This window comes from Denticeps clupeoides, unplaced genomic scaffold (assembly GCF_900700375.1).
Source record: "Denticeps clupeoides unplaced genomic scaffold, fDenClu1.1, whole genome shotgun sequence".
Taxonomy (NCBI): domain Eukaryota; kingdom Metazoa; phylum Chordata; class Actinopteri; order Clupeiformes; family Denticipitidae; genus Denticeps; species Denticeps clupeoides.
In genome coordinates, this window is record NW_021629689.1 from 35,356 (window position 1) to 49,381 (window position 14,026).

The 14,026-nt window shown below is 40.4% G+C and overlaps 33 non-coding genes and 20 pseudogenes across 33 annotated transcripts; 20 read left to right on the plus strand and 33 right to left on the minus strand.

Moving 5' to 3' along the window:
* Positions 1-79: 79 nt before the first annotated feature.
* Positions 80-198, minus strand: LOC114771643 (uncharacterized; annotated as a pseudogene).
* A 144-nt stretch (positions 199-342) lies between these two features.
* On the minus strand, positions 343-462 carry LOC114771588 (5S ribosomal RNA). The gene has a single exon (XR_003743811.1). It is a non-coding gene; the product is annotated as a 5S ribosomal RNA (ribosomal RNA).
* Positions 463-606: 144 nt separating this feature from the next.
* LOC114771544 (5S ribosomal RNA) lies at positions 607-725 on the minus strand. The gene has a single exon (XR_003743768.1). It is a non-coding gene; the product is annotated as a 5S ribosomal RNA (ribosomal RNA).
* A 144-nt stretch (positions 726-869) lies between these two features.
* On the minus strand, positions 870-988 carry LOC114771320 (5S ribosomal RNA). Its single transcript, XR_003743552.1, has one exon. It is a non-coding gene; the product is annotated as a 5S ribosomal RNA (ribosomal RNA).
* Positions 989-1,132: 144 nt separating this feature from the next.
* On the minus strand, positions 1,133-1,251 carry LOC114771434 (5S ribosomal RNA). Its single transcript, XR_003743664.1, has one exon. It is a non-coding gene; the product is annotated as a 5S ribosomal RNA (ribosomal RNA).
* Positions 1,252-1,394: 143 nt separating this feature from the next.
* On the minus strand, positions 1,395-1,513 carry LOC114771553 (5S ribosomal RNA). Its single transcript, XR_003743776.1, has one exon. It is a non-coding gene; the product is annotated as a 5S ribosomal RNA (ribosomal RNA).
* A 143-nt stretch (positions 1,514-1,656) lies between these two features.
* On the minus strand, positions 1,657-1,776 carry LOC114771623 (uncharacterized; annotated as a pseudogene).
* A 144-nt stretch (positions 1,777-1,920) lies between these two features.
* LOC114771487 (5S ribosomal RNA) lies at positions 1,921-2,039 on the minus strand. The gene has a single exon (XR_003743714.1). It is a non-coding gene; the product is annotated as a 5S ribosomal RNA (ribosomal RNA).
* A 143-nt stretch (positions 2,040-2,182) lies between these two features.
* Positions 2,183-2,301, minus strand: LOC114771581 (5S ribosomal RNA). Its single transcript, XR_003743803.1, has one exon. It is a non-coding gene; the product is annotated as a 5S ribosomal RNA (ribosomal RNA).
* Positions 2,302-2,443: 142 nt separating this feature from the next.
* LOC114771644 (uncharacterized) lies at positions 2,444-2,562 on the minus strand (annotated as a pseudogene).
* Positions 2,563-2,706: 144 nt separating this feature from the next.
* Positions 2,707-2,825, minus strand: LOC114771489 (5S ribosomal RNA). Its single transcript, XR_003743716.1, has one exon. It is a non-coding gene; the product is annotated as a 5S ribosomal RNA (ribosomal RNA).
* Positions 2,826-2,969: 144 nt separating this feature from the next.
* Positions 2,970-3,088, minus strand: LOC114771665 (5S ribosomal RNA). Its single transcript, XR_003743849.1, has one exon. It is a non-coding gene; the product is annotated as a 5S ribosomal RNA (ribosomal RNA).
* Positions 3,089-3,232: 144 nt separating this feature from the next.
* LOC114771684 (5S ribosomal RNA) lies at positions 3,233-3,351 on the minus strand. Its single transcript, XR_003743860.1, has one exon. It is a non-coding gene; the product is annotated as a 5S ribosomal RNA (ribosomal RNA).
* Positions 3,352-3,495: 144 nt separating this feature from the next.
* Positions 3,496-3,614, minus strand: LOC114771327 (5S ribosomal RNA). Its single transcript, XR_003743558.1, has one exon. It is a non-coding gene; the product is annotated as a 5S ribosomal RNA (ribosomal RNA).
* A 144-nt stretch (positions 3,615-3,758) lies between these two features.
* Positions 3,759-3,877, minus strand: LOC114771555 (5S ribosomal RNA). Its single transcript, XR_003743778.1, has one exon. It is a non-coding gene; the product is annotated as a 5S ribosomal RNA (ribosomal RNA).
* Positions 3,878-4,022: 145 nt separating this feature from the next.
* On the minus strand, positions 4,023-4,141 carry LOC114771601 (5S ribosomal RNA). Its single transcript, XR_003743824.1, has one exon. It is a non-coding gene; the product is annotated as a 5S ribosomal RNA (ribosomal RNA).
* A 143-nt stretch (positions 4,142-4,284) lies between these two features.
* LOC114771338 (5S ribosomal RNA) lies at positions 4,285-4,403 on the minus strand. The gene has a single exon (XR_003743569.1). It is a non-coding gene; the product is annotated as a 5S ribosomal RNA (ribosomal RNA).
* A 144-nt stretch (positions 4,404-4,547) lies between these two features.
* LOC114771350 (5S ribosomal RNA) lies at positions 4,548-4,666 on the minus strand. Its single transcript, XR_003743580.1, has one exon. It is a non-coding gene; the product is annotated as a 5S ribosomal RNA (ribosomal RNA).
* A 144-nt stretch (positions 4,667-4,810) lies between these two features.
* LOC114771602 (5S ribosomal RNA) lies at positions 4,811-4,929 on the minus strand. Its single transcript, XR_003743825.1, has one exon. It is a non-coding gene; the product is annotated as a 5S ribosomal RNA (ribosomal RNA).
* A 144-nt stretch (positions 4,930-5,073) lies between these two features.
* On the minus strand, positions 5,074-5,192 carry LOC114771569 (5S ribosomal RNA). Its single transcript, XR_003743791.1, has one exon. It is a non-coding gene; the product is annotated as a 5S ribosomal RNA (ribosomal RNA).
* Positions 5,193-5,335: 143 nt separating this feature from the next.
* LOC114771361 (5S ribosomal RNA) lies at positions 5,336-5,454 on the minus strand. The gene has a single exon (XR_003743591.1). It is a non-coding gene; the product is annotated as a 5S ribosomal RNA (ribosomal RNA).
* A 143-nt stretch (positions 5,455-5,597) lies between these two features.
* On the minus strand, positions 5,598-5,716 carry LOC114771372 (5S ribosomal RNA). Its single transcript, XR_003743602.1, has one exon. It is a non-coding gene; the product is annotated as a 5S ribosomal RNA (ribosomal RNA).
* Positions 5,717-5,859: 143 nt separating this feature from the next.
* On the minus strand, positions 5,860-5,979 carry LOC114771618 (5S ribosomal RNA). Its single transcript, XR_003743841.1, has one exon. It is a non-coding gene; the product is annotated as a 5S ribosomal RNA (ribosomal RNA).
* Positions 5,980-6,123: 144 nt separating this feature from the next.
* On the minus strand, positions 6,124-6,243 carry LOC114771605 (5S ribosomal RNA). Its single transcript, XR_003743828.1, has one exon. It is a non-coding gene; the product is annotated as a 5S ribosomal RNA (ribosomal RNA).
* A 143-nt stretch (positions 6,244-6,386) lies between these two features.
* On the minus strand, positions 6,387-6,505 carry LOC114771383 (5S ribosomal RNA). The gene has a single exon (XR_003743613.1). It is a non-coding gene; the product is annotated as a 5S ribosomal RNA (ribosomal RNA).
* Positions 6,506-6,650: 145 nt separating this feature from the next.
* LOC114771490 (5S ribosomal RNA) lies at positions 6,651-6,769 on the minus strand. The gene has a single exon (XR_003743717.1). It is a non-coding gene; the product is annotated as a 5S ribosomal RNA (ribosomal RNA).
* A 144-nt stretch (positions 6,770-6,913) lies between these two features.
* LOC114771491 (5S ribosomal RNA) lies at positions 6,914-7,032 on the minus strand. Its single transcript, XR_003743718.1, has one exon. It is a non-coding gene; the product is annotated as a 5S ribosomal RNA (ribosomal RNA).
* A 144-nt stretch (positions 7,033-7,176) lies between these two features.
* On the minus strand, positions 7,177-7,295 carry LOC114771493 (5S ribosomal RNA). The gene has a single exon (XR_003743719.1). It is a non-coding gene; the product is annotated as a 5S ribosomal RNA (ribosomal RNA).
* A 144-nt stretch (positions 7,296-7,439) lies between these two features.
* LOC114771485 (5S ribosomal RNA) lies at positions 7,440-7,558 on the minus strand. The gene has a single exon (XR_003743712.1). It is a non-coding gene; the product is annotated as a 5S ribosomal RNA (ribosomal RNA).
* Positions 7,559-7,702: 144 nt separating this feature from the next.
* On the minus strand, positions 7,703-7,821 carry LOC114771645 (uncharacterized; annotated as a pseudogene).
* Positions 7,822-7,963: 142 nt separating this feature from the next.
* Positions 7,964-8,072, minus strand: LOC114771674 (uncharacterized; annotated as a pseudogene).
* A 144-nt stretch (positions 8,073-8,216) lies between these two features.
* Positions 8,217-8,335, minus strand: LOC114771663 (uncharacterized; annotated as a pseudogene).
* Positions 8,336-8,479: 144 nt separating this feature from the next.
* On the minus strand, positions 8,480-8,598 carry LOC114771594 (5S ribosomal RNA). Its single transcript, XR_003743817.1, has one exon. It is a non-coding gene; the product is annotated as a 5S ribosomal RNA (ribosomal RNA).
* A 180-nt stretch (positions 8,599-8,778) lies between these two features.
* Positions 8,779-8,896, plus strand: LOC114771598 (5S ribosomal RNA). The gene has a single exon (XR_003743821.1). It is a non-coding gene; the product is annotated as a 5S ribosomal RNA (ribosomal RNA).
* Positions 8,897-9,040: 144 nt separating this feature from the next.
* On the plus strand, positions 9,041-9,159 carry LOC114771657 (uncharacterized; annotated as a pseudogene).
* A 146-nt stretch (positions 9,160-9,305) lies between these two features.
* Positions 9,306-9,424, plus strand: LOC114771614 (5S ribosomal RNA). Its single transcript, XR_003743837.1, has one exon. It is a non-coding gene; the product is annotated as a 5S ribosomal RNA (ribosomal RNA).
* A 143-nt stretch (positions 9,425-9,567) lies between these two features.
* LOC114771662 (uncharacterized) lies at positions 9,568-9,685 on the plus strand (annotated as a pseudogene).
* A 144-nt stretch (positions 9,686-9,829) lies between these two features.
* On the plus strand, positions 9,830-9,948 carry LOC114771673 (uncharacterized; annotated as a pseudogene).
* Positions 9,949-10,085: 137 nt separating this feature from the next.
* On the plus strand, positions 10,086-10,204 carry LOC114771638 (uncharacterized; annotated as a pseudogene).
* Positions 10,205-10,350: 146 nt separating this feature from the next.
* Positions 10,351-10,469, plus strand: LOC114771627 (uncharacterized; annotated as a pseudogene).
* Positions 10,470-10,612: 143 nt separating this feature from the next.
* On the plus strand, positions 10,613-10,731 carry LOC114771660 (uncharacterized; annotated as a pseudogene).
* A 144-nt stretch (positions 10,732-10,875) lies between these two features.
* Positions 10,876-10,993, plus strand: LOC114771672 (uncharacterized; annotated as a pseudogene).
* A 144-nt stretch (positions 10,994-11,137) lies between these two features.
* Positions 11,138-11,255, plus strand: LOC114771632 (uncharacterized; annotated as a pseudogene).
* Positions 11,256-11,398: 143 nt separating this feature from the next.
* On the plus strand, positions 11,399-11,517 carry LOC114771587 (5S ribosomal RNA). The gene has a single exon (XR_003743810.1). It is a non-coding gene; the product is annotated as a 5S ribosomal RNA (ribosomal RNA).
* Positions 11,518-11,661: 144 nt separating this feature from the next.
* On the plus strand, positions 11,662-11,780 carry LOC114771670 (uncharacterized; annotated as a pseudogene).
* Positions 11,781-11,924: 144 nt separating this feature from the next.
* Positions 11,925-12,042, plus strand: LOC114771612 (5S ribosomal RNA). The gene has a single exon (XR_003743835.1). It is a non-coding gene; the product is annotated as a 5S ribosomal RNA (ribosomal RNA).
* A 144-nt stretch (positions 12,043-12,186) lies between these two features.
* LOC114771628 (uncharacterized) lies at positions 12,187-12,305 on the plus strand (annotated as a pseudogene).
* A 145-nt stretch (positions 12,306-12,450) lies between these two features.
* LOC114771562 (5S ribosomal RNA) lies at positions 12,451-12,569 on the plus strand. Its single transcript, XR_003743785.1, has one exon. It is a non-coding gene; the product is annotated as a 5S ribosomal RNA (ribosomal RNA).
* A 144-nt stretch (positions 12,570-12,713) lies between these two features.
* Positions 12,714-12,831, plus strand: LOC114771656 (uncharacterized; annotated as a pseudogene).
* A 145-nt stretch (positions 12,832-12,976) lies between these two features.
* On the plus strand, positions 12,977-13,094 carry LOC114771641 (uncharacterized; annotated as a pseudogene).
* Positions 13,095-13,237: 143 nt separating this feature from the next.
* On the plus strand, positions 13,238-13,355 carry LOC114771651 (uncharacterized; annotated as a pseudogene).
* Positions 13,356-13,498: 143 nt separating this feature from the next.
* Positions 13,499-13,617, plus strand: LOC114771608 (5S ribosomal RNA). The gene has a single exon (XR_003743831.1). It is a non-coding gene; the product is annotated as a 5S ribosomal RNA (ribosomal RNA).
* Positions 13,618-13,759: 142 nt separating this feature from the next.
* On the plus strand, positions 13,760-13,877 carry LOC114771649 (uncharacterized; annotated as a pseudogene).
* The last annotated feature ends 149 nt before the right edge of the window (positions 13,878-14,026 follow it).

Genomic DNA, 14,026 nt, shown 5'->3' on the forward strand with positions numbered 1-14,026 from the left:
AATACCTCTTAACTTACTTTAGAAAAAACTAACAAAGCGATGCAGAAAAACTTCATTTTAAAAGATTTTCAAGAGATAAAGCTTACAGCACCTGGTATTCCCAGGAGGTCTCCCATCCAAGTACTAACCAGGCACAAGCCTTCTTAGCTTCCGAGATCAGACGAGACCGGGCTTTCTTGGGCTGGTGTGGTCGTAAGCAGTCTCTGCTTGAAAATCTTGGACTTTATACAACCTAGGCTTAAAAACATATCACAGAGTGAAAATATCTCTTAACTTACTTTAGAAAAAAACTAACAAAGCAATGCAAGAAAACTTCATTTTAAAAAGTTTTTCAACAGTTAAAGCTTACAGCACCTGGCATTCCCAGGAGGTCTCCCATCCAAGTACTAACCAGGCCCAAGCCTTCTTAGCTTCCGAGATCAGACGAGACCGGGCAGTTCTTGGGCTGGTATGGCCGTAAGCAATCTCTGCTTGAAAATCTTGGACTTTAAACAACCTAGGCTTGAAAACATATCACAGAGTGAAAATACCTCTTAACTTACTTTAGAAAAAAACTAACAAAGCGATGCAAAAAAAATTCATTTTAAAAAGTTTTTCAACAGATAAAGCTTACAGCACCTGATATTCCCAGGAGGTCTCCCATCCAAGTACTAACCAGGCCCAAGCCTTCTTAGCTTCCGAGATCAGACGAGACCGGGCGTTCTTGGGCTGGTATGGCCGTAAGCAATCTCTGCTTGAAAATCTTGGACTTTAAACAACCTAGGCTTGAAAACATATCACAGAGTGAAAATACCTCTTAACTTACTTTAGAAAAAAACTAACAAAGCGATGCAAAAAAACTTCATTTTAAAAAGTTTTTCAACAGTTAAAGCTTACAGCACCTGGTATTCCCAGGAGGTCTCCCATCCAAGTACTAACCAGGCCCAAGCCTTCTTAGCTTCCGAGATCAGACGAGACCGGGCGTTCTTGGGCTGGTATGGCCGTAAGCAATCTCTGCTTGAAAATCTTGGACTTTAAACAACCTAGGCTTGAAAACATATCACAGAGTGAAAATACCTCTTAACTTACTTTAGAAAAAAACTAACAAAGCGATGCAAAAAAACTTCATTTTAAAAAGTTTTTCAACAGTTAAAGCTTACAGCACCTGGTATTCCCAGGAGGTCTCCCATCCAAGTACTAACCAGGCCCAAGCCTTCTTAGCTTCCGAGATCAGACGAGACCGGGCGTTCTTGGGCTGGTATGGCCGTAAGCAATCTCTGCTTGAAAATCTTGGACTTTAAACAACCTAGGCTTGAAAACATATCACAGAGTGAAAATACCTCTTAACTTACTTTAGAAAAAAACTAACAAAGCGATGCAAAAAAACTTCATTTAAAAAGTTTTTCAACAGTTAAAGCTTACAGCACCTGGTATTCCCAGGAGGTCTCCCATCCAAGTACTAACCAGGCCCAAGCCTTCTTAGCTTCCGAGATCAGACGAGACCGGGCGTTCTTGGGCTGGTATGGCCGTAAGCAATCTCTGCTTGAAAATCTTGGACTTTAAACAACCTAGGCTTGAAAACATATCACAGAGTGAAAATACCTCTTAACTTACTTTAGAAAAAACTAACAAAGCGATGCAAAAAAACTTCATTTTAAAAAGTTTTTCAACAGTTAAAGCTTACAGCACCTGGTATTCCCAGGAGGTCTCCCATCCAAGTACTAACCAGGCCCAAGCCTTCTTAGCTTCCGAGATCAGACTAAGACCGGGCGTTCTTGGGCTGGTATGGCAGTAAGCAATCTCTGCTTGAAAATCTTGGACTTTAAACAACCTAGGCTTGAAAACATATCACAGAGTGAAAATACCTCTTAACTTACTTTAGAAAAAAACTAACAAAGCGATGCAAAAAAACTTCATTTTAAAATGTTTTTCAACAGTTAAAGCTTACAGCACCTGGCATTCCCAGGAGGTCTCCCATCCAAGTACTAACCAGGCCCAAGCCTTCTTAGCTTCCGAGATCAGACGAGACCGGGCGTTCTTGGGCTGGTATGGCCGTAAGCAATCTCTGCCTTGAAAATCTTGGACTTTAAACAACCTAGGCTTGAAAACATATCACAGAGTGAAAATACCTCTTAACTTACTTTAGAAAAAACTAACAAAGCGATGCAGAAAAACTTCATTTTAAAAGATTTTCAACAGTTAAAGCTTACAGCACCTGGCATTCCCAGGAGGTCTCCCATCCAAGTACTAACCAGGCCCAAGCCTTCTTAGCTTCCGAGATCAGACGAGGCCGGGCGTTCTTGGGCTGGTATGGCCGTAAGCAATCTCTGCACTAAATTCTTGGACTTTAAACAACCTAGGCTTGAAAACATATCACAGAGTGAAAATACCTCTTAACTTACTTTAGAAAAAACTAACAAAGCGATGCAGAAAAACTTCATTTTAAAAGATTTTCAACAGATAAAGCTTACAGCACCTGGTATTCCCAGGAGGTCTCCCATCCAAGTACTAACCAGGCACAAGCCTTCTTAGCTTCCGAGATCAGACGAGACCGGGCTTTCTTGGGCTGGTGTGGTCGTAAGCAGTCACTGCTTGAAAATCTTGGACTTTAAACAACCTAGGCTTGAAAACATATCACAGAGTGAAAATATCTCTTAACTTACTTTAGAAAAAAACTAACAAAGCAATGCAAGAAAACTTCATTTTAAAAAGTTTTTCAACAGTTAAAGCTTACAGCACCTGGCATTCCCAGGAGGTCTCCCATCCAAGTACTAACCAGGCCCAAGCCTTCTTAGCTTCCGAGATCAGACGAGACCGGGCGTTCTTGGGCTGGTATGGCCGTAAGCAATCTCTGCTTGAAAATCTTGGACTTTAAACAACCTAGGCTTGAAAACATATCACAGAGTGAAAATACCTCTTAACTTACTTTAGAAAAAAACTAACAAAGCGATGCAAAAAAACTTCATTTTAAAAAGTTTTTCAACAGTTAAAGCTTACAGCACCTGGTATTCCCAGGAGGTCTCCCATCCAAGTACTAACCAGGCCCAAGCCTTCTTAGCTTCCGAGATCAGACGAGACCGGGCGTTCTTGGGCTGGTATGGCCGTAAGCAATCTCTGCTTGAAAATCTTGGACTTTAAACAACCTAGGCTTGAAAACATATCACAGAGTGAAAATACCTCTTAACTTACTTTAGAAAAAAACTAACAAAGCGATGCAAAAAAACTTCATTTTAAAAAGTTTTTCAACAGTTAAAGCTTACAGCACCTGGTATTCCCAGGAGGTCTCCCATCCAAGTACTAACCAGGCCCAAGCCTTCTTAGCTTCCGAGATCAGACGAGACCGGGCGTTCTTGGGCTGGTATGGCCGTAAGCAATCTCTGCTTGAAAATCTTGGACTTTAAACAACCTAGGCTTGAAAACATATCACAGAGTGAAAATACCTCTTAACTTACTTTAGAAAAAAACTAACAAAGCGATGCAAAAAAACTTCATTTTAAAAAGTTTTTCAACAGTTAAAGCTTACAGCACCTGGTATTCCCAGGAGGTCTCCCATCCAAGTACTAACCAGGCCCAAGCCTTCTTAGCTTCCGAGATCAGACGAGACCGGGCGTTCTTGGGCTGGTATGGCCGTAAGCAATCTCTGCTTGAAAATCTTGGACTTTAAACAACCTAGGCTTGAAAACATATCACAGAGTGAAAATACCTCTTAACTTACTTTAGAAAAAAACTAACAAAGCGATGCAAAAAAACTTCATTTTAAAAAGTTTTTCAACAGTTAAAGCTTACAGCACCTGGTATTCCCAGGAGGGCTCCCATCCAAGTACTAACCAGGCCCAAGCCTTCTTAGCTTCCGAGATCAGACGAGACCGGGCGTTCTTGGGCTGGTATGGCCGTAAGCAATCTCTGCTTGAAAATCTTGGACTTTAAACAACCTAGGCTTGAAAACATATCACAGAGTGAAAATACCTCTTAACTTACTTTAGAAAAAAAACTAACAAAGCGATGCAAAAAAACTTCATTTTAAAAAGTTTTTCAACAGTTAAAGCTTACAGCACCTGACATTCCCAGGAGGTCTCCCATCCAAGTACTAACCAGGCCAAAGCCTTCTTAGCTTCCGAGATCAGACGAGACCGGGCGTTCTTGGGCTGGTATGGCCGTAAGCAATCTCTGCTTGAAAATCTTGGACTTTAAACAACCTAGGCTTGAAAAACATATCACAGAGTGAAAATACCTCTTAACTTACTTTAGAAAAAACTAACAAAGCGATGCAAAAAAACTTCATTTTAAAAGTTTTTCAACAGTTAAAGCTTACAGCACCTGGTATTCCCAGGAGGTCTCCCATCCAAGTACTAACCAGGCCCAAGCCTTCTTAGCTTCCGAGATCAGACGAGACCGGGCGTTCTTGGGCTGGTATGGCCGTAAGCAATCTCTGCTTGAAAATCTTGGACTTTAAACAACCTAGGCTTGAAAACATATCACAGAGTGAAAATACCTCTTAACTTACTTTAGAAAAAAACTAACAAAGCGATGCAAAAAAACTTCATTTTAAAAAGTTTTTCAACAGTTAAAGCTTACAGCACCTGGTATTCCCAGGAGGTCTCCCATCCAAGTACTAACCAGGCCCAAGCCTTCTTAGCTTCCGAGATCAGACGAGACCGGGCGTTCTTGGGCTGGTATGGCCGTAAGCAATCTCTGCTTGAAAATCTTGGACTTTAAACAACCTAGGCTTGAAAACATATCACAGAGTGAAAATACCTCTTAACTTACTTTAGAAAAAAACTAACAAAGCGATGCAAAAAAACTTCATTTTAAAAAGTTTTTCAACAGTTAAAGCTTACAGCACCTGACATTCCCAGGAGGTCTCCCATCCAAGTACTAACCAGGCCCAAGCCTACTTAGCTTCTGAGATCAGACGAGACCGGGCTTTCTTGGGCTGGTATGGCCGTAAGCAATCTCTGCTTGAAAATCTTGGACTTTAAACAACCTAGGCTTGAAAACATATCACAGATTGAAAATACCTCTTAACTTACTTTAGAAAAAAACTAACAAAGCGATGCAAAAAAACTTCATTTTAAAAAGTTTTTCAACAGTTAAAGCTTACAACACCTGGCATTCCCAGGAGGTCTCCCATCCAAGTACTAACCAGGCCCAAGCCTTCTTAGCTTCCGAGATCAGACGAGACCGGGCGTTCCTGGGCTGGTATGGCTGTAAGCAATCTCTGCTTGAAAATCTTGGACTTTAAACAACCTAGGCTTGAAAACATATCACAGAGTGAAAATACCTCTTAACTTACTTTAGAAAAAACTAACAAAGCGATGCAAAAAAACTTCATTTTAAAAAGTTTTTCAACAGTTAAAGCTTACAGCACCTGGTATTCCCAGGAGGTCTCCCATCCAAGTACTAACCAGGCCCAAGCCTTCTTAGCTTCCGAGATCAGACGAGACCGGGCGTTCTTGGGCTGGTATGGCCGTAAGCAATCTCTGCTTGAAAATCTTGGACTTTAAACAACCTAGGCTTGAAAACATATCACAGAGTGAAAATACCTCTTAACTTACTTTAGAAAAAAACTAACAAAGCGATGCAAAAAAACTTCATTTAAAAAGTTTTTCAACAGTTAAAGCTTACAGCACCTGGTATTCCCAGGAGGTCTCCCATCCAAGTACTAACCAGGCCCAAGCCTTCTTAGCTTCCGAGATCAGACGAGACCGGGCGTTCTTGGGCTGGTATGGCCGTAAGCAATCTCTGCTTGAAAATCTTGGACTTTAAACAACCTAGGCTTGAAAACATATCACAGAGTGAAAATACCTCTTAACTTACTTTAGAAAAAACTAACAAAGCGATGCAAAAAAACTTCATTTTAAAAAGTTTTTCAACAGTTAAAGCTTACAAGCACCTGGTATTCCCAGGAGGTCTCCCATCCAAGTACTAACCAGGCCCAAGCCTTCTTAGCTTCCGAGATCAGACGAGACCGGGCGTTCTTGGGCTGGTATGGCAGTAAGCAATCTCTGCTTGAAAATCTTGGACTTTAAACAACCTAGGCTTGAAAACATATCACAGAGTGAAAATACCTCTTAACTTACTTTAGAAAAAAACTAACAAAGCGATGCAAAAAAACTTCATTTTAAAATGTTTTTCAACAGTTAAAGCTTACAGCACCTGGCATTCCCTAGGAGGTCTCCCATCCAAGTACTAACCAGGCCCAAGCCTTCTTAGCTTCCGAGATCAGACGAGACCGGGCGTTCTTGGGCTGGTATGGCCGTAAGCAATCTCTGCTTGAAAATCTTGGACTTTAAACAACCTAGGCTTGAAAACATATCACAGAGTGAAAATACCTCTTAACTTACTTTAGAAAAAACTAACAAAGCGATGCAAAAAAACTTCATTTTAAAAAGTTTTTCAACAGTTAAAGCTTACAGCACCTGGTATTCCCAGGAGGTCTCCCATCCAAGTACTAACCAGGCCCAAGCCTTCTTAGCTTCCGAGATCAGACGAGACCGGGCGTTCTTGGGCTGGTATGGCCGTAAGCAAGTCTCTGCTTGAAAATCTTGGACTTTAAACAACCTAGGCTTGAAAACATATCACAGAGTGAAAATACCTCTTAACTTACTTTAGAAAAAAACTAACAAAGCGATGCAAAAAAACTTCATTTTAAAAAGTTTTTCAACAGTTAAAGCTTACAGCACCTGGCATTCCCAGGAGGTCTCCCATCCAAGTACTAACCAGGCCCAAGCCTTCTTAGCTTCCGAGATCAGACGAGACCGGGCGTTCTTGGGCTGGTATGGCCGTAAGCAATCTCTGCTTGAAAATCTTGGACTTTAAACAACCTAGGCTTGAAAACATATCACAGAGTGAAAATACCTCTTAACTTACTTTAGAAAAAAACTAACAAAGCGAAGCAAGAAAACTTCATTTTAAAAAGTTTTTCAACAGTTAAAGCTTACAGCACCTGGCATTCCCAGGAGGTCTCCCATCCAAGTACTAACCAGGCCCAAGCCTTCTTAGCTTCCGAGATCAGACGAGACCGGGCGTTCTTGGGCTGGTATGGCCGTAAGCAATCTCTGCTTGAAAATCTTGGACTTTAAACAACCTAGGCTTGAAAACATATCACAGAGTGAAAATACCTCTTAACTTACTTTAGAAAAAAACTAACAAAGCGATGCAAAAAAAATTCATTTTAAAAAGTTTTTCAACAGATAAAGCTTACAGCACCTGGCATTCCCAGGAGGTCTCCCATCCAAGTACTAACCAGGCCCAAGCCTTCTTAGCTTCCGAGATCAGACGAGACCGGGCGTTCTTGGGCTGGTATGGCCGTAAGCAATCTCTGCTTGAAAATCTTGGACTTTAAACAACCTAGGCTTGAAAACATATCACAGAGTGAAAATACCTCTTAACTTACTTTAGAAAAAAACTAACAAAGCGATGCAAAAAAACTTCATTTTAAAAAGTTTTTCAACAGTTAAAGCTTACAGCACCTGGTATTCCCAGGAGGTCTCCCATCCAAGTACTAACCAGGCCCAAGCCTTCTTAGCTTCCGAGATCAGACGAGACCGGGCGTTCTTGGGCTGGTATGGCTGTAAGCAATCTCTGCTTGAAAATCTTGGACTTTAAACAACCTAGTCTTGAAAACATATCACAGAGTGAAAATACCTCTTAACTTACTTTAGAAAAAAACTAACAAAGCGATGCAAAAAAACTTCATTTTAAAAAGTTTTTCAACAGTTAAAGCTTACAGCAACTGACATTCCCAGGAGGTCTCCCATCCAAGTACTAACCAGGCCCAAACCTTCTTAGCTTCTGAGATCAGACGAGACCGGGCGTTCTTGGGCTGGTATGGCCGTAAGCAATCTCTTCTTAAAATCTTGGACTTTAAACAACCTAGGCTTAAAAACATATCACAGAGTGAAAATACCTCTTAACTTACTTTAGAAAAAACTAACAAAGCGATGCAAAAAAACTTCATTTTAAAAAGTTTTTCAACAGTTATAGCTTACAGCACCTGGCATTCCCAGGAGGTCTCACATCCAAGTACTAACCAGACCCAAGCCTTCTTAGCTTCCGAGATCAGACGTTCTTGGGCTGGTATGGCCGTAAGCAATTGCTGCTTGAAAATCTTGGACTTTAAACAACCTAGGCTTGAAAACAAATCACAGAGTGAAAATACCTCTTAACTTACTTTAGAAAAAAACTAACAAAGCGATGCAAAAAAACTTCATTTTAAAAAGTTTTTCAACAGTTAAAGCTTACAGCACCTGACATTCACAGGAGGTCTCCCATCCAAGTACTAACCAATCCCAAGCCTACTTAGCTTCTGAGATCAGACGAGACCGGGCTTTCTTGGGCTGGTATGGCCGTAAGCAATCTCTGCTTGAAAATCTTGGACTTTAAACAACCTAGGCTTGAAAACATATCACAGATTGAAAATACCTTTTAACTTACTTTAGAAAAAAACTAACAAAGCGATGCAAAAAAACTTCATTTTAAAAAGTTTTTCAACAGTTAAAGCTTACAACACCTGGCATTCCCAGGAGGTCTCCCATCCAAGTACTAACCAGGCCCAAGCCTTCTTAGCTTCCGAGATCAGATAAGACCGGGCGTTCTTGGGCTGGTATGGGCGTAAGCAATCTCTGCTTGAAAATCTTGGACTTGTTGTAAGCTTTAACTGTTGAAAAACTTTTTAAATTGAAGTTTTTTTGCATCGCTTTGTAAGTTTTTTTCTAAAGTAAGTTAAGAGGTATTTTCACTCTGTGATATGTTTTCAAGCCTAGGTTGTTTAAAGTCCAAGATTTTCAAGCAGAGATTGCTTACGGCCATACCAGCCCAAGAACGCCCGGTCTCGTCTGATCTCGGAAGCTAAGAAGGCTGGGCCTGGTAAGTACTTGGATGGGAGACCTCCTGGGAATACCAGGTGCTGTAAGCTTTAACTGTTGAAAAACTTTTTAAATTGAAGTTTTTTTGCATCACTTTGTTAGTTTTTTTCAAAAGTAAGTTAAGAGGTATTTTAACTCTGTGATATGTTTTTAAGGCTAGGTTGTTTAAAGTCCAAGATTTTTAAGCAGACATTGCTTACGGCCATAACAGCCCAAGAACGCCCGGTCTCGTCTGATCTCGGAAGCTTAGAAGGCTTGGGCCTGGTTAGTACTTGGATGGGAGACCTTCTGGTAATGCCAGGTGCCGTAAGCTTTAATTGTTGAAAAACTTTTTAAAATGAAGTTTTTTTTTGCATCGCTTTGTTAGTTTTTTTCTAAAGTAAGTTAAGAGGTATTTTCACTCTGTGATATGTTTTCAAGCCTAGGTTGTTTAAAGTCCAAGATTATCAATCAGAGGTTGCTTACGGCCATACCAGCCCAAGAACGCCTGGTCTCGTCTGATCTAGGAAGCTAAGAAGGCTTGGGCCTGGTTAGTACTTGGATGGGAGACCTCCTGGGAATGCCAGGTGCTGTAAGCTTTAACTGTTGAAAAACATTTTAAAATGAAGTTTTTTTGCATCGCTTTGTTAGTTTATTCTAAAGTGAGTTAAGAGGTATTTTCACTGTGTGATATGTTTTCATGCCTAGAATGTTTAAAGTCCAAGATTTTCAAGCAGAGATTGCTTACGGCCATACCATTCCAAGAACGCCCGGTCTCGTCTGATCTCGGAAGCTAAGAAGGCTGGGCCTGGTTAGTACTTGGATGGGAGACCTCCTGTGAATATTAGGTGCTGTAAGCTTTAACTGTTGAAAAATTTTTTAAAATCAAGTTTTTTTGCATCGCTTTGTTAGTTTTTTCCTAAAGTAAGTTAAAAGGTATTTTCACTCTGTGATATGTTTTCAAGCCTAGGGGGTTTAAAGTCCAAGATTTTCAAGCAGAGATTGCTTACGGCCATACCATCCCAAGAACGCCTGGTCTCGTCTGATCTCGGAAGCTAAAAAGGCTTGGCCCTGGTTAGTACTTGGATGGGAGACCTCCTGGGAATACCAGGTGCTTTAACTGTCGAAAAAAATTTTAAATTGAGTTTTTTTTGCATCGCTTTGTTAGTTTTTTTCTAAAGTAAGTTAAGAGGTATTTTCACTCCGTGATATGTTTTCAAGCCTAGGTTTTTTAAAGTCCAAGATTTTCAAGCAGAGATTGCTTATGGCCATACCAGCCCAAGAACGCCCGGTCTCGTCTGATCTCGGAAGCTAAGAAGGCTTGGGCCTGGTTAGTACTTGGATGGGAGACCTCCTGGAAATGCCAGGGGCTGTAAGGTTTAACTGTTAAAAAAACTTTTTAAAATGAAGTTTTTTTGCATCGCTTTGTTAGTTTTTTTCTAAAGTAAGTTAAGAGGTATTTTCACTCTGTGATATGTTTTCAAGCCTAGGTTGTTTAAAGTCCAAGATTTATCAAGCAGAGATTGCTTACGGCCATACCAGCCCAAGAACGCCTGGTCTCGTCTGATCTCGGAAGCTAAGAAGGCTTGGGCCTGGTTAGTACTTGGATGGGAGACCTCCTTGGAATGCCATGTGCTGTAAGCTTTAACTGTTGAAAAACTTTTTAAAATGAAGTTTTTTTGCATCGCTTTGTTAGTTTTTTTCTAAAGTAAGTTAAGAGGTATTTTCACTCTGTGATATGTTTTAAGCCTAGGTTGTTTAAAGTCCAAGATTTTCAAGCAGAGATTGCTTACGGCCATACCAGTCCAAGAACGCCCGGTCTTGTCTGATCTCGGAAGCTAAGAAGGCTTGAGCCTGGTTAGTACTTGGATGGGAGAGCTCCTGTGAATACCAGGTGCTGTAAGCTTTAACTGTTGAAAAACGTTTTAAAATGAAGTTTTTTTGCATCGCTTTGTTAGTTTTTTTCTAAAGTAAGTTAAGAGGTATTTTCACTCTGTCATATGTTTTCAAGCCTAGGTTGTTTAAAGTCCAAGATTTTCAAGCAGAGATTGCTTACGGCCATACCAGCCCAAGAATGCCCGGTCTCGTCTGATCTTGGAAGCTAAGAAGGCTGGGCCTGGTTAGTTTTTGGATGGGAGACCTCCTTGGAATGCCAGGTGCTGTAAGCTTTAACTGTTGAAAAACTTTTTAAAAGGAAGTTTTTTTGCATCGCTTTGTTAGTTTTTTTCTAAAGTAAGTTATAAGGTATTTTCAGTCTGTGATATGTTTTTAAGCCTAGGTTGTTTAAAGTCCAAGATTTTCAAGCAGAGATTGCTTACGGCCATACCAGCCCAAGAACGCCCGGTCTCGTCTGATCTCGGAAGCTAAGAAGGCTGGGCCTGGTTAGTACTTGGATGGGAGAGCTCCTGGGAATACCAGGTGCTGTAAGCTTTAACTGTTGAAAAACGTTTTAAAATGAAGTTTTTTTTAATCACTTTGTTAGTTTATTTCTAAAGTAAGTTAAGAGGTATTTTGACTTTGTGATATGTTTTCAAGCCTAGGTTGTTTAAAGTCCAAAATTTTCAAGTGAGATTGCTTACGGCCATACCAGCCCAAGAACGCCAGGTCTCGTCTGATCTCGGAAGCTAAGAAGGCTTGGGCCTGGTTAGTACTTGGATGGGAGACCTCTTGGGAATGCCAGGTGCTGTAAGCTTTAACTGTTGAAAAACTTTTTTAAATGAATTTTTTTTGCATCGCTTTGTTAGTTTTTTTCTAAAGTAAGTTAAGAGGTATTTTCACTTTGTGATATGTTTTCAAGCCTAGGTTGTTTAAAGTCCAAAATTTTCAACCATAGATTGCTTACGGTCATACCAGCCCAAGAACGCCCGGTCTCGTCTGATCTCCGAAGCTAAGAAGGCTTGTGCCTGGTTAATACTTGGATGGGAGACCTCCTGGCAATGCCAGGTGCTGTAAGCTTTAACTGTTGAAAAACTTTTTAAAAGGAAGTTTTTTTGCATCGCTTTGTTAGTTTTTTTCTAAATTAAGTTAAGAGGTATTTTCACTCTGTGATATGTTTTCAAGCCTAGGTTGTTTAAAGTCCAAGATTTTCAAGCAGAGATTGCTTACGGCCATACCAGCCTAAGAACGCCCGGTCTCGTCTGATCTCGGAAGCTAAGAAGGCTGGGCCTGGTTAGTACTTGGATGGGAGACCTCCTGGGAATGCCAAGTGCTGTAAGCTTTAAATGTTGAAAAACTTTTTAAAATGAAGTTTTTTGCATCGCTTTGTTAGTTTTTTTTCTAAAGTGAGTTAAGAGGTATTTTCACTCTGTGATATGTTTTCAAGCCTAGGTTGTTTAAAGTCCAAGATTTTCAAGCAGAGATTGCTTACGGCCATACCAGCCCAAGAACGCCCGGTCTCGTCTGATCTCGGAAGCTTAGAAGGCTTGGGCCTGGTTAGTACTTGGATGGGAGACCTCCTGGTAATGCCAGGTGCTGTAAGCTTTAACTGTTGAAAAACTTTTTAAAATGAAGTTTTTTTTGCATCGCTTTGTTAGTTTTTTTCTAAAGTAAGTTAAGAGGTATTTTCACTCTGTGATATGTTTTCAAGCCTAGGTTGTTTAAAGTCCAAGATTTTCAAGAAGAGATTGCTTACGGCCATACCAGCCCAAGAACGCCCGGTCTCGTCTGATCTCGGAAGCTAAGAAGGCTTGGGCCTGGTTAGTACTTGGATGGGAGACCTCCTGGGAATACCAGGTGCTATAAGCTTTAACTGTTGAAAAACGTTTTAAAATGAAGTTTTTTTGATTCACTTTGTTAGTTTTTTTCTAAAGTAAGTTATAAGGTATTTTCACTCTGGGATATGTTTTCAGGCCTAGGTTGTTTAAAGTCCAAGATTTTCAAGCAGAGATTGCTTACGGCCATACCAGCCCAAGAACGCCCGGTCTCGTCTGATCTCGGAAACTAAGAAGGCTGGGCCTGGTTAGTACTTGGATGGGAGAGCTCCTGGGAATACCAGGTGCTGTAAGCTTTAACTGTTGAAAAACGTTTTAAAATGAAGTTTTTTTTAATCACTTTGTTAGTTTTATTTCTAAAGTAAGTTAAGAGGTAATTTCACTCTGTGATATGTTTTCAAAACTAGGTTGTTTAAAAACCAAGATTATCAAGCAGTGATTGCTTACGGCCATACCAGATCAAGAACGCCCGGTCTCGTCTGATCTCGGAAGCTAAGAAGGCTGGGCCTGGTTAGTACTTGGATGGGAGACCTCCTGTGAATACCAGGTGCTGTAAGCTTTAACTGTTGAAAAACGTTTTAAAATGAAGTTTTTTTGCATCACTTTGTTAGTTTTTTTCTAAAGTAAATAAGCAGTATTTTCAATCTGTGATATGTTTTTAAGCCTAGGTTGTTTAAAGTCCAAGATTTTCAAGCAGAGATTGCTTACGGCCATACCAGCCCAAGAACGCCCGGTCTCGTCTGATTTCGGAAGCTAAGAAGGCTGGGCCTGGTTAGTACTTGGATGGGAGAGCTCCTGGGAATACCAGGTGCTGTAAGCTTTAACTGTTGAAAAACGTTTTAAAATGAAGTTTTTTTTAATCGCTTTGTTAGTTTATTTCTAAAGTAAGTTAAGAGCTATTTTGACTCTGTGATATGTTTTCAAGCCTAGGTTGTTTAAAGTCCAAATTTTCAAGCTGAGATTGCTTACGGCCATACCAGCACAAGAACGCCAGGTCTCGTCTGATCTCGGAAGCTAAGAAGGCTTGGGCCTGGTTAGTACTTGGATGGGAGACCTCCTGGGAATGCCAGGTGCTGTAAGCTTTAACTGTTGAAAAACTTTTTAAATGAATTTTTTTTGCATCGCTTTGTTAGTTTTTTCTAAAGTAAGTTAAGAGGTATTTTCACTCTGTGATATGTTTTCAAGCCTAGGTTGTTTAAAGTCCAAGATTATCAAGCAGAGATTGCTTACGGCCATACCAGCCCAAGAACGCCTGGTCTCGTCTGATCTCGGAAGCTAAGAAGGCTTGGGCCTGGTTAGTACTTGGATGGGAGACCTCCTGGAATGCCATGTGCTGTAAGCTTTAACTGTTGAAAACTTTTTAAAATGAAGTTTTTTGCATCGCTTTGTTAGTTTTTTTCTAAAGTAAGTTAAGAGGTATTTTCACTCTGTGATATGTTTTTAAGCCTTAGTTGTTTAAAGTCCAAGAATTTCAAGCAGAGATTGCTTACG